The sequence below is a fragment of the Phyllostomus hastatus genome, unplaced genomic scaffold, assembly GCF_019186645.2.
Source record: "Phyllostomus hastatus isolate PE091 unplaced genomic scaffold, TTU_PhHast_1.1 phas_contig_118, whole genome shotgun sequence".
Lineage (NCBI taxonomy): Eukaryota > Metazoa > Chordata > Mammalia > Chiroptera > Phyllostomidae > Phyllostomus > Phyllostomus hastatus.
Window position 1 is genome coordinate 3,909,393 of NW_025333543.1, and position 15,789 is coordinate 3,925,181.

Sequence of the window (15,789 nt, forward strand, 5' to 3'; positions counted from 1 at the left end):
TCACCACAAAGTGCCTACATAACCACCAACCCTAAGATGAAAAGTACCATTTAGTTACCATCTTTCTCTAGAAGATCATCAAAACTAATTTTATCATGCATTTTGTCACTGTTTATCTCACCACTGAAATCCCAGGCCTCTGAGGTCATTAATAATAACCAGAAATCCATTTATACCCTAATTTCCAACTCCATATTCTCACCACCTTATTGCTTTAACAAAACTATTTATGCCCCAATAACACACTTTTTACTGGATTTTTCCAAGTGTAGACAGGTATTTTCTCCATATTACAGGCAAAAAAAAAGGTTGTATGGTTGTTGGTGTTTGCTCCTTATTGCTACTTATCCATCTTTTCCTTTTCTTAAGACTCCATCCTTGTTTCACTCATGCACTGAACTGAAGATTGTAGCCCATCTCTCACCACTTTCCTTTTTGTCAAACTGCTGGCAACATACTGGTGCCTGCCATCCATCTGCCTCCATGGTCATAGCTTAAAACCTATCATCACCCACTGTTAACTTCACTGCTAATATCTCAAGAATGGTCTTCTGACTTTGAAAAAAAGTTCATAAATTTTCAGTCTAATATCCTGCTCCAAACATTCATTTATTCTATTAGAATTTCTATTCAAATTATCTTAGAAACTCCTTTTATTATTTTTAATAAACTTTGTTTTTAGAACAATTTTTAATTTATTGGAAAACAGTAAACACAATACAGAAAGTTCCCATGTATCCTGCTATAAGTTCCCCCTGTTATTAACTTACATATGTGACACATTTATTATAATTGGTTTTAAATTGGTTTATTAATATTAGCCAATATTAATATATTATCATTTTGCAAGTCTATGCTTGAATCAGATTTTTTACTTATGTTTCAGGATCACCCCAGGATACAGAATTATATTTAGCTGTTGTATGACGGTAGGCTACTCTTGACTGACAGTTCCTTAGATGACTTTAAAATTTTTGAGAATTGGCCCTGGCTGGTGTAGCTCAGTGGATTGAGCGCAGGCTGCAAACCAAAGTGCCGCAGGTTCGATTCCTAGTCAGGGTACATGCCTGGTTTGCAGGCCATGACCCCCAGCAACCACACATTGATGTTTCTCTCTCTCTCTCTCACCCCCTCCCCTCTCTCAAAATAAATAAATAAAATCTTTAAAAAATAAAATAAAAAATTTTGAGAATTGTCAGGTATTTTGTAAAATATCATTGCTTAATCCTCACATGTTGTCCTTGCATTTCCTTAAAAACTTTTTAAACAGATTTGGAGATTTGCACCTCTTTTATTTATTGGCCACTGCTAGTATAATGGAGCTGCATTGATGTGTTCATAAGACAGAGATCATTATACAATCTTACGAATATATCTCAGTCTTTCAATAGATCTCTGCTCTTGGGTTTGAACTTCAAAGGGTTTTCTAAGTAACTGTTACATATTTTTAGTTTATGCAGTTTCTTTTTCCCTGTCATCATCACATCATTCTCTTTGTCATCAGATGCCCACCTTTCTTACAACTTCTTTCCCTTGTGGAACAAAAGGGGCCACATACTAACCTGCCAAGCTCAGGGGAGGCCTGCCTAGAGGCCTTACAAACTCAGAGACCTAAAGTAACCACAGAGGATGGTCTACAATTTAAAACTTTCTAACTAAAAGCAGGTCATGGTGGGTAGTCCTGTCCTAGGTGGTCTGCAATTTAAAACTTTCTAACTAAAAGCAGATCATGGTGGGTAGTCCTGTCCTAGGCTGGTATTTTTCCCTAACAAAGTCAATATTTACCTTAGCTGATACTGTCTCTTGTCTTTTTGTATCTACAACAATTTACCTTTTGAATGACAAAGTTTCCTTTTTCTGGACCCCTCAAAGCACAGGCTCTGCACAAAGGGGAGACCACCAATCCTCTCATTGCTATTGCTATCATTTTAGTTGTTGACTGTTAACTATCCTGTACCCACGTGTGTAAAAGTATCTATCATTTTATTTTTTATCTAATCCCAGAGATTCCCGCGCAATCCCTGCCTTGCTTTCTCCCATTTCCTTAATTCATCACCAATGGATTTCATTTTCTTTTTTCCTGTCATTGTCACATCATCCTCTTTGTCTCCTCTTTTGATTGTAATGTATAAAATAACGTGCAAAACTGCCATTCTTCATAGCATTTTCTCAGCTTGTTGAGGTTTTTCTTCCTGGCAATTTGTTGTCAATTTGGCTCAAATAAAGTCATAAAAATTCTTACAAGTTTGGAAGTCTCTTACATTGACATTCATAATTTTACTGATGACTATGCTTCCAATTTCACCAATAAAATACAAGCAGTAATATAACAACTGAATGTCTCCACCTCGTTTATCAGTTTACCTACACCTTTCCTACAAATTTTGCCTTTATTTCAGTTTCATTAGAAGGATGTCACCCTCGAGTTGTAATAAAGTCCCATCCTTTCAGTCTATGAAATGGCAACTCCTGTAATCAGCTCTTCTCCATCATTAATTCTCCCTTTTATGTAAACATTTCTGAAGACATACTAAATGTTGTAATATTTCTTGATATAAAATTCAACCCTTCCTTTCTAGCTACTGTTCCTTTTGGTTTCACATCACACCAAAACTACTCAAGTTTTTCATGCTTACTGTCTTTACTTTGTAATGTTTTGACTTTTTAGTGGCTTTTAGCACAGCCAGTCATCAGTGATTTTTAAGCATTTTGTTGTTCAGCCAATATTTAGTAACTGTCTCTTCAGTGCTACGTACTATTTTAGGCACAAAACTGCAATCATCAAAACAATGTCTTTATGAAAATTACATTTTAGAGAGGACAAAAGATGATCATAGAAACAAAAAGGAAAATAATTTGTAATCTCAGTTATGTGTGTTATGAAGAAAAGGGAAATAAAGTAAGGGTATTATGAGAGTGTAGTTGGCTGAGCCCACTGTCAGAATGACTCAGCAATTATCATAAAGCCTTGTTTGTGTAGCTTCTGAATCTTGTCTCACTTTCTCCTGACTTCACTCATGTCACCTCCTTTTTAAGATTCTTCTCATGGTTCTAATGTTAAATACAGTATTATATTGCCCTTTGTCTCCATACTCTCATGATGATTCTTTTCTATGTTGTTTTCATAGTTGATCTTATTCAGATCTATAAGTTTACAAATCATTGGTAAACAAATAGCTTATAAATCTATATTTTTTATCTTTATGTCAACATGCAGGACCAGAATCATGTACACAGTTACCTGCTTAATATGTTCTAAATTGAAACCTTTATCTATCCTCTTTCCAAAACTGTGCCATGATAACATCCCCAACTATACATCCTAACATTGAAGCCCCAAACTTCTGTTCAAAAAGCATCAGGTGACTTATAGAAACCATTTGACCAGAGCAAGCACAGTTTCAAAGTAGAGGAATATGTCTATGAGTCAGAGACTATCCCAAGATACCACTGACAATGAATGTTGAAGATAATATGGTGGGTGAAATGCCCATTCTGTTGTTCTTTAACATGACTTATTCTGGGAAATATTCTGCACATGCCTCAGAGATTGCAACAGAATCAAGTCCCAAAATTAACACATTCCAAATTTTGTTAATTTATCTTTCTTTATTGTCTCTCTGTCTTTACTCTCTAACATGTGTTTAATGACATTAATTAAGTCTAAGATATCTGGAATAAAATTATTTTTGTGGGTTCTACTTTTGGGGAAATCCAAACAAATTTAGTTATCCTTGATTTCTGTTATGCCAATCAGCTGCTCTCAAGCCATCAGATTGAACCTCACCTGCAACTGTATCTTCAGAAATTTATATTAAACCACAAAAGACTCTGAATAGCAACAGCAATCTTGAGAGAGAACAAAGTTGGAGTAATCATGCTATACTATAAAGTCATAGTAATCAGAACAGCATGGTACTGGTATAAAATCAGACACATAGCTTAATGGAGCAGAATATAGAGCCCAGAAATATACTCATGGTTTTATAGTAAATTATTATTTGACAGAGAAAGCAGGCACATACAATGGATGAAAGATAGTTTATTCAATAAATAGTGTGGGGAAAATTGGACAGATATGTGCGAAAAATGAAACGAGGCTACCTTTTAATGCCACACACAAGAATAATGTCAAAATGGATTAAAGACTTAAATGTTAGACCCAAAATCATCAATAATGTTGGAAGAAATCATAGGCTGTAAAATCTCAAACATTGCTCCTAGCAATATTTTATTGAATATATCTCCTCAGGAAAGGGAAACAAAAGAAAAAAAAATAAACCAATGAAGATTATATCAAACTAACAGGTTTGTACAGAAAAGGAAACCATCAACAAAATAAAAAGACAACCCTCTGAATGGGAGAACTTTTTCTCAGATACATTTGATAAGGGGTTCATATTCAAATTTATCAAGAACTTACAAAACTTGACATCATAAAAACAAACAACCTAATTTTAAAAATGGGCAAGGATCTGAATAGACTCTTCTCCAAAGAGGACATACAGATGCCAATAGACATATGAAAACATGATCAATTATCACTAATCATCAGAGAAATGCAAATTAAAATAAAAAATGAGATATTACCTCATACTTCTCAGAATGGCTATGATAAATAAATCAACAAATAACAAATGATGAGGTGGATGTAGATAAAGGAAAACCCTTTTACATTATTGGTGGGAATGAAGATTGGTGCAGCCACTGTGGAAAGCAATATGGAGATACCTCAAAAAATTAAAAATGGAAATACCTTATGATATAGTGTTTCTACTGAGAATTTATCCAAAGAAACCTGACAGACTAATCAAAACAGTATATATAAGCATTCCTATGTTCACTGAAGTGTTATTTACAATCATCAAGATACGGAATCAGGCTGTGTCCATCAGTAGATGAGTGGGTAAAACAACTATGAGACATTTACACAAAGAAATACTACTCAGCCATAAAAAAGGAAATCTTAAACAGTTTGCAACAGCATTGATGAAGCTGGAAAACATTATGCTACATGAAATAAGCGGTCAGAGAAAGAAAAACACCATATGATTTCACTCATATATTGAATCTAATGAGCATACTGAACTAAAAAGCAAAATAGAAACAGACTCATAGAGAGTAAACTGATAGCTCTGGGTTGGGGGGATTATGGTGTAGGGAGATTGAGCAAAAAAGGAAACAAGGCTCATGGATGTTGTAGGGTAAGGGGTGGCAGTCTGGCTTCCTCACCCAGGTGTCTGGGTAACTAAGGGGAGCAGTGTCCCCATAGCCTTGGAGAGACCTGGTAACTAGTGTTCTCATAGTCTTGAGACTAGGTCTGACAAACTGTTCCCATAACACGAAGTAGGCTTGCATGCACAGAATTATGTTATGTTATATAATTTCTGGCATCTTGCTGGCTTTGTTCCCCCCTAGTGCTTAAACAGGTAGGGACTCCCTGCTGGGGCAATGATGATGAGAGACACGCAAGGGGACAGGTGCCACAGTGAGTGCCACACTGAGGAGCAAGGGCCATGACATGAGACATGCAGATAGACACACAGCTTGCAGCATGTGTGTCTCACCCACCCATGAATAAAGGCATGCCCGACATCCCAACAGCTCCATGAATATTTTTCTGTCTGCACGAATACCATGAACCTGCCTGGCCTTAAAGGGTGGCAACACAGGAGTGAGTAACAGTTGTGGAGATTGTAGGGGGAGAGAGTATAAGGGGGATAAATGGTAATGGAAAAAAACACAATAAAATTGAATTAAAGAATAAAATAAAATAAACCTGAATCCAATCATATATCTCCCCTCTACTGTTGCTCTGATAAACTATAAAATCTTTATTCTTTATGATTGGAATATATAAACTCCATTCCTTGTAGTAGTACATGAATAGCCTGCCAAAGAGCCTTTTTAAAACTATTTTTCCTAGAGCCTCTTCTTTATATAGCCTTCCAACTATGCATTACAAAGTATATTTTAACCAGGTCCTCCATCTATATGTGATTTACTATGACAAATAAAGTCTTTTTTTAAGGTCATCATGTTTTTTTTCTTACTTATGTGTCTGACTTCAGACAAAACATTGTTTCCCTTTCTTACTATCCTCTAATATTTTGTTGTCTTTTCTCCTATTTCTTGATTTTTTATAAACTTGTCCCTGCTTTTTGATCTATTCATTTACTGATGGGCACTTAGGTACTTCCAGCACTTGGCTATTGTAAACTGTGCTGCTGTGAGCATTGGGGTGCATAGGTTTTTTTGGATTGGTGTTTCAGAGTTCTTAGGGTATAATCCCAGCAGTGGAATTGCCAGGTCAAAAGGCAGTTCTATTTTTAGTTTTTTGAGGAAATTCCATACTGTTTTCCACAGTGACTGTACCAGTCTGCATTACCACTAACAGTGCACTAGAGTTCCCTTTTCTCCACATCCTCTCCAACACTTGTTGTTTGTTGAGTTGTTTATGATATCCATTCTCACGGGTGTAAAGTGGTATCTTACTGTGGTTTAAATTTGAATCTCTTTGATGGCTAGTGATGCTGAGCATCTTTTCATATGTCTCTGGGCCCTCTGTATGTCCTCCTTGGAGAAGTATCTGTTCAAGCCTTTTGCCCATTTTTTAATTTGGCTGTTTGTCTTCCTGGAGTGGGGTCTTGTGAGTTCTTTATATATTTTGGATATCAAACCCTTGTCCAAGGTATCATTGGCAAATATATTTTCCCATACAGTTAGTTCTCTTTTCATTTTGATACTGTTTTCTTTAGCCATGCAGAAAATTTTATTTTGATGAGGTACCATTTGTTTATTCTTTCCTTTATGTCCCTTGATCTAGGGGACATATCTGTGAAAATATTGTTGTATGGAATGTCTGAGATTTCTGTACTTGAACAACAATAAAATAACTTAATTTTTTTTTTAAAATCTTGTTCCTGCTAAGGGTCCTTACATTTGCTGTAATGTATGATTCTAAGCCTCTTCTCCATTTTCCTTACTTGGCTGTCTCTTTCTCAGGACTGTGGTCTCTCATCCCACAGCAACACCTCAAAGAGACAGTCCTTGAACATCCAATCAAAAACATTCTGCTCATATCTTCTCCGCATCCTCTCTTATCCTTTTGTGTAATATTCTTCACTGTCTAGAATTATACTATGCTTGCTAGTTTACCCTTTATTGTGATCTTAGTCTATCGTATGTAAGTTCCTTAATGTGGAAACTATGTCTTTTCATCAGAAAGAATAAAATCTCTGATGTAAAATGTGAATAATTAGTGTATATCATAAAACAATTTTTATATCTCAACATATTTTGAATATAGGAAATGGTTATATTAAAATAACTTTAAATAAATTATTATATAACATGAAGTTATGATGGCAAGGACATATTATCTGAAACATTCTTAAACATTGTAGAGCAATATTACTACCTTGGAGTGGATTTGAATTTACTTTAGGTAGATAAGAAATATATATTTCATTTGGAGGCTAATTTTATTTCACCCTTGGGGAAAATGTAAGAATACAAGTTCCAGTCATTTAAATGGAGATGGTAATGTTCAATATGATAAAATTATGAACTGAGTTGAGTTTAATGTGAAATCATTTATTGGAAGAGAGTAGTACACATATCAATAGTTGCTCTGGGAAAGAAATACATTCTATTAAAAAAGTATATAAGTCTTTAGTGGTATTTTAGTGCAGGAGTCTTTTAGTTGCCTACACTACATTTGATTTAATCTTTGTACTGCAGCTCTAAAGCACGCACTGTGAAATTGTCATTTACATCCATCTTGTGAGTGATTGACGACTCTCGGAAGCTTAAATGTTCACATACATAATTTAAACTAATGTATGTTAAACACTCTGTAAACTAAATGAAGGACAAGAGCAAAAATCAATTTATCAATACTAACATTTGTGCAAAGACCTATTAAATTAATATTGGCATAACTTTTTAAGAGTAGCTGATGTTATCTTTCAGGAAGCAGGACACTTTGCCTTGCAGCCTGTAAGTATTGAAGAAAGATTATGGAGGAATAGACTCATATTTAACTGCTGCCCCCCAAAACTCTTTATTAGTATACAGTCTAAAGAAAAAAATATTTCTGGACACATCAGTTTTCTGTGACTGCTGTAACAAAGTATCATAAACCCAGCAGCTAAAAGCACTACCAGTTTATTAGCTCACACTCTATAGGTTAGAAATTGTAACACTGAGCACAGGGGTATAGGGTTTTCTGCTCACAAGTGTCTCAGAAGGCAGAAATCAAGGTGCTGCAGGCACTATCTCACCTGGAACTGGGTTTTCTTCAAACCTTATTCAGGTTTTTAGAAGAGCTCAGGCCCTTGATTCAGTTTCTCCATGGACTGAGAGATTGTCCTCTTCATTTTCAAAGGCAGGAGAAATTTCTTTACGTCGTTGAATCCCTCTCATGCTTTGAATCTCTGACTTCCTCTGTCTCTGACCTCTAGACTCAGATTTGAAGGGCTCATGCAATTAGGTCAGGCTTGCCTGACTAATGCCCCTTTCTTAAAGTTGACTGTGGCATTTAATGTACCCATGTCAGGTGATTAAATCCACCAAATTCATATTATCTCAGATTATTCAGGGCATGTATATCAGGGGGAACTGATCTTGAGAGGCCATTTTTATAATTCTACCTGATTTCTAAGTAATTCAACCGGTTCAAAACACTCGAACTTTCTTCTACCATTAAAAAATAATAATATAATTACATTCATGATAAATTTTTATTAAAACCTTTACTAGGGTTTTTACCAGGATTTATGGAGTACTATATACATACATTTTTAATAACTGCTCTATGGGGATTTTTGAGGTATTTGTTTTGTACGTGAATGGGGAAAAGATAGGATGGAATGGGGAAAAGATAGTTGTAAGACAAATGTGACTCTTTAATATAAGTATGTAGCAAATACAGTTTCCTTTATATGACAATTTTTAACATCAATTCCTTTGCACATGTACACTTGCCATCACACACGGCATTCTCTCCTTGTTGTTTAATATTTTAGAGTACAACTACAATACACACTTGCATAATTCTTCACATCTCCAAAAAGTATACAGGTTGTGAGGATTACATGCCTTATTTTTTTTTGACATTCTAAAATTAGGTAACTTTAATTTTTATGTACATAACTTGTGCATATTATTATATTCTGGCTAGAACAGCATTTCCCTAACCATTCCCTTTGTCAAGTTAATTAGTAGTCATTTATTTGTATAATATTCTCAGAGATATCTTCTGAATTATTTGAGTAGGAGATTTAAATGACCATAAATTATTTGTAGCTCCTCTCATCACAAGATGGATACTCTTTCCCTGTTCATTGATTTTGGGACTTGCTTTGATCTGTGTAATTCAGGACAAAAGTTTCATGTGGAGTCTGAGCAAGAGATCAAGAAGCAATAGGTCTTCTGCTCTAGTTTTTATGTTGCTCTGAGATTATCATGTAAAAACAGCCTGAGATTTGCAGTTTAGGAGAGAAGACCAATTTCAGGTTTTGGTACACCTTGTTTGAGAATGATCTGTATTTAGGGGCTTTTTAGGTGTGATTGAAAAACAGTTCTCCTTTTGTTTCCAAGTAAAAGACATCAGACTTTGTGTTATTGTTGCTTTCTTAATTAACCTTTTAACTTATGATTAATACCTTTTTCATTAAATAAATTCTAAAAAAAGAAAAAATCTCTTAGGCAGCTTAACAGGAAACATAAGAGACAGAAGTATTTGCATTATCCATAGTGGTAATACTGGGACCACTGAAGGTGCTGAGTAAAAGTCTATTAAGCATGGTCATTTTTCTCCCCATTTTATTTTTCCATCCTTAAAACATTAGAATTTATATATGTTTGTACACATTGGTTAATACTTATAGTATCAAATAAAGCCCACAGTAGTATATATGTGGTTTCCAAGGACTAGCTGATTCAATTTTATAATACGGAGCACCACAGTGAAAGATGTGTGGGGAAGGGGTCATCACCATTTGTAAGTCAAATGGAAAAAAATGTCTTAAAGCACAATTTTCTGTGTTATAATATGAATGCTATTATTACAGAAATATAGGTTGTCAACATTTCTATTAAATTCAATGATATGAATTCAATTATAACATTTAATAAAGAAAATTATATCATCAAAAATTAATTTATTGCTGGTTATCTGTAAAAATTTTATTTTCAGCTCTTCTAAATGGCGGCTTTACTTCAGGCAGTGTGATTCTCAGCTTCTGTGAAGAGGAGGGAAACTCGAGGATTGGTGGAGGAACAGAACAAGTGGCCTAGGTTACCGAAACACTTTTGAAAACAGGACATCAAGAATTATAGGGATCATTGAAAAACCAGACAGTAAGGAGACTGCTTCAGGAAAAAAGGGACCCAGGGATCAGCTCGGGGACCAGGCGGGGTGCAGTCCCCAGGCCCAGTGCGCCCAGGTCTGCCTCAGGGCACCCGGGAGAGTGGAGTCGCTGCTCCCTCCCTGGACGACAGGGGTTCAGCAACACCAGGGGAGACCTTGTGGCTTGAAAGCACAGAGAGGGCAGTTGGACTGGGAGATAATCGCGCAGGGGCTGCAAGCACCCACCCAGAGCCCTGGGAGAAGTGAGTGCCTCCAGCCGGCATGACCAGGGGTGGCCTAGAAGTACACCCGCACACCCACCTGGGTGGGAGTGTGGATAGGTGGAAAACCCAGACCTCGCAGCCCTGATCCAGGAAAGTGCACAGGCGTTCTCAGGTTTCTGGAGCCTGCGGTGCTGAACTGTGGAAGCGCGCACCCCTTTGGGAATCCTGACTTTCCCACTGTGAACGCGGAAGGGACACGGCGCTTAGTGCATTCCTAGAGCCCGAAATTCAAAAATTTGGTGGATGGGCGCGCCCTTTTACAATCCCCAGAGATTGCATCATGAATCCAAAAAAGTTGTGGGTGCTTCCTGAGATCACAGAGCTTGCCATGGTGGAATTTGGGGGAAGGGCACATCTCCTTGCAATCCCAGGAGCTTGCATCCTGAAACCGAAAAGACGCAGGAGCCCTGCGGGGCCCTGGAGCTGGGGAGACCAGGGCAGTGAGCTCTGGAAAGCTTGCTCGGGAGCACCCAGGGTCCTGTAGGGGAAAGTCAAATTGGCCCTGGGGAGAGTGCCCTGATGACCCTGGGGATAGTACCTGAGAGACTTAGTGAGATTTGGCTGGGAACAGTGATAAGCATTTCAAATGCCCCTCAGCCTGCTGAAGCCAACAAGATCAAACTGGTCTGGCCAGTTAGAAACCAACAAGAGTGTTTTTTGTTTTGTTTTGTTTTGGTTTTTTGGCTGTTGTTGGTTGATTGATTTTATTTTGTGTTTTAAGTGACTTTTTATTTTTCAATTATTATTATTATTATATCTCTCAATCCCTTATGTTTCTCTTCCATTCATCCTAGTATTATTCTTTCCACTCCAAAGTTATCTCTCCTGCACTCCATCCTCTGCTTTTTTTTCCCTTTTTTTCGATCGTGCAAGTTACTGCAAATTTGTATTATCTTTTTCTCACTTTTGCGACATTTTTATTTTAATAGTATTTTGGTATTCTTTTCCTTTCTGTATAATCTTCTTTGCTTGGCTGGTTATACTGTCATTTGATAGATTCCCCCTGGTATCTCAGTCACAGTGTGTTGATAATTTACTATCATTCATCTGTGTTCCATTAATACACCTCTCAAGGTTCTATAGTCCTTATTCTTGTTATCAAGATCTCATCGATTCTGCCACAAGACTGTTGCTTTAATATTACTGTAAATAAGACCTAGTTCATACAATTGTAAATACTACTCAACACCCCTACTTGATCTCAGCCCACTTTGCAATTTCCTGAACTATATTATTGTGGGGGTTGTCTCTATTCTTTTACACACTACTCCTATTTACTAATTTTTATTCCAACCCTACCTTAGAATCTGATGTCCCACAGCCTCACAGCTTTCTAAAACCAACTAACAATCCTTTCATCTGCAATAAGAGTCTTACCTTCTTTCCATCCTTTCTAAAACATGGATAGTGGGGTGGAGGATCACGGTTAACACTATAAGTAGCCAAAGGACATCCCATCTCTTCTCTACTGGCTGCTAATGTAAATACCATAGTATACTGTCTTTCTGTCTTAAACCATTTTGCTTTACTCCTCCAAATGATCACAAAAAAGAGTAGGGGGGAGTTGTGAACACCAGGATACACGAAGGAGACTGCACCACTGAATCTGACAGGTATTCTACCACAGAAGTTCACACCATAATCACAGGGAACAAGAACAGATCAATTTAAGAAACAGAGGCTAACAAGAAGAATCCCACGAACAATGAGAAAACAAGGAAACAATTCTCAATTGAAGAAAAAGGAGGAAGCCTCAGAAAAAAATGCTAAATGAAACTCAACTATCATATATTGAGTTCAAAACAATGATTATCAGGAAGTTCAATGAACTCACAACGAGCTATCAGAAACTAGAGGGAAGCTACACGGATCTCACTGCAAACTATATAAACATGAAAAAGGAAATAGAAACTCTCAACAAAGGCCAAGAGGAAATGAAGAATGCCATTTCTGAACTGAGGAACACAGTAGAAGGAATGAAAAGCAGGATTGACGAAGCAGAAGATCAGATTAGCGAGTTAGAGGACAAAGTAGAAAACAACACCCAGAAAGAGTAAGAAAAGGAAAAGAGGCTCAGAAAGAATCAAGAGGGATTAAGAGAAATGCAAGACAATATGAAATGTAATAATATTCATATAATAGGGATACCAGAAGGAGAAAAAGACCAAGGGATAGAAAACCTACTTGAAAAAGTAATGAAGGAAAACTTCCCTAATTTGATGAGAGAAAAAGTCACACAAATCCAGGAAACACAGAGAGCCCCAATCAAGAGGAACCCAAAAAGAACCACCTCAAGACACATCATAATTAAAATGGCAAAAATTTCAAGACAAAGAGAGAATCTTAAAGGCAGCAAGGGAGAAACAGGAAGTAACATACAAGGGAGCACAAATAAGGCTAACAGCTGACTTCTCAATGGAAATACTTCAAACCAGAAGAGAATGGCAAGAAATACTTCAAGTAATGAGAACCAGAGGTCGGCAACCAAGGCTACTTTACCCAGCAAGGCTCTCAATCAAGATAGAAGGCCAAATAAGAAGCTTCCCAGACAAAAGAAGTCTAAAAGAATACACCTCCACCAAACCAGCTGTGCAAGAGATTCTAAAGGGACTGCTTTAAGGAAGGGAAGGAAAAGAGAGAGAGAGAGAACACACAAACATAAAAGACAATAAATAAGTACCTATCAATAATAGCCTTAAATGTAAATGGATTAAATGCTCCAATCAAAAGACATAGAATAGCTGATTGGATAAGAAAACATGACCCACACATATGCTGTCTACAAGAGACCCACCTCAGGATAAAAGACCTGCACAGGCTGAAAGTAAAGGGCTGGAAACAAATCTTCCAAGCAAATGGACAGGGAAAAAACCTGGGGTAGCAATACTCATATCATAAAAAAAATAGACTTAAAAAAAGGTCCATAAAGAGAGACCCAGAAGGTCACTTCATAATATTCAAGGGAAGAATCCACAAAGAAGACATAAATATTGTGAATATATATGCACCCAACATAGGAGCACCCAAATACATAAAAAAAATCTTTATGATTTCAAGAGGACTTCAAACAAAGACATGGACAGCAACACAATTATAGTGGGGGATTTTAACACCCCACTATCAAAAATGGACAGATCTTCCAAACAAAATATCAACAAAGATACTGTGGCATTGAACAATACCCTTGATGAAATGGACTTAACTGAGATATACCGAGCCCTCCATCCCAAAGAAGCAAAATACACATTCTTTTCAAATGTACATGAAACATTTTCAACGATTGACCACATGATAGGACACAAAAAAAGCCTCAACAAATTAAAAAAAAATAAATCATACCAAGCATTTTCTCATATCACAAGGGACTGAAGCTAGAAACCAACCCAAAGGAAAAGAACCCAAAACACTCAAAATCATGGAGGTTAAATAGCATGCTATTAAACAATGAATGGGTCAAGAATGATATTAGGGAAGAAATCAAAAGGTTTCTGTAAACAAATGAAAGCAAACTCATAACAACCCAAAACTTACGGGACACAGCTAAGGCAGTCCTGAGAGGGAAGTTCATAGTGATACAGGCCCACCTAAAAAAGTTAGAAACATTTCAAACAAACAACCTAACCCTACGTCCACAAGAACTTGAGGAACAACAACAAAGACAGCCCAGAGCAAGCAGAAGGAAGGAAATAACCAAGATCAGAGTAGAATTAAATGACATAGAAACTAAAAGCACAATTCTAAGGATCAATGAACCCAAGACCTGGTTCTTTGAAAAGATAAACAAAATCAACAAACCTTTAAACAGACTCATCAAGAAAAAAAGAGAAAAGACCCAAATAAACACAATCAGAAATGAAAGAGGAGAGATTACAACAGATACCACAGAAATATGAAGGATTGTAAGAAATTACTACGAAGAACTGTATGCCAAGAAATTTGAAAACCTGGGTGAAATGGACAAATTTCTAGAAAAATATAATCTTCCAAAACTCAATGAAAAAGAAGCAGAAAGCCTGAACAGACCAATAACAACAAAAGAAATTGAAGCAGTACTCAAAAAACTCCCAACACACAAAAGCCCTGGACCAGATGGTTTCAGAAGAGAATTCTACAAAGCATTTAATGAAGAGCTAACCCCTATCCTTCACAGACTATTTCAAAAAATCCAAAAAGATGGGAGACTCCCAAACCCTTTTTATGAGGCCAACATCATCCTAATTCCAAAGCCAGATAAAGACACAACAAAGAAAGAAAACTCCAGGCCAATATCACTGATGAACATTGACGCTAAAATCCTCAACAAAATACTAGCATACTGCACCCAACAATACATTAAAAAGATCATACACCATGACCAAGTTGGATTCATTCCAGGGATGCAAGGATGGTACAATATTCGTAAATCAGTAAATGTAATACATCACATAAACTAAAGCAAAGACAAAAACCACATGATCATATCAATTGATGCAGAAAAAGCATTTGATAAGGTACAGCACCCATTTATGATAAAAACACTCAGCAAAGTGGGAATAGAGGGAGTATTCCTCAACATAATAAAGGCCATATATGAGAGACCTTCAGCCAACATCATACTCAATGGGCAAAAATTAAAGTCTGTTCACTAAGATCAGGAACAAGAAAGGCTGTCCACTTTCACCACTTCTCTTCAATATAGTACTAAGTTTTAGCCACAGCAATCAGACAAGATAAAAGGCATCCAAATCAGAAAGGAGGAAACAAAACTGTCACTGTTTGCAGATGACATGATAGTGTACATAGAAAATCCTATAGATTCCAACAAAAAAATTCTTGACCTAATAAATGAATTTGGCAAAACAGCAGGATACAAAGTCAATATCCAGAAATCAAAGGCATTTCTGTACACCAACTATGAAACAGCAGAAGCAGAAATCAAGGAAAAAATCTCATTTCAAATAGCAAAAAGAAAAATAAAATATCTAGGAATAAATCTAACCAAAGAGGTAAAAGACCTGTATTTAGAAAACTACATAACACTCAGGAAAGAAATCAAGGAAGACACAAACAAATGGAAACATATACTGTGTTCATGGATTGGGAGAATTAATATCATCAAAATGTCCATACTACCCAAAGCAATTTACACATTCAATGCAATTCCTATTAAAG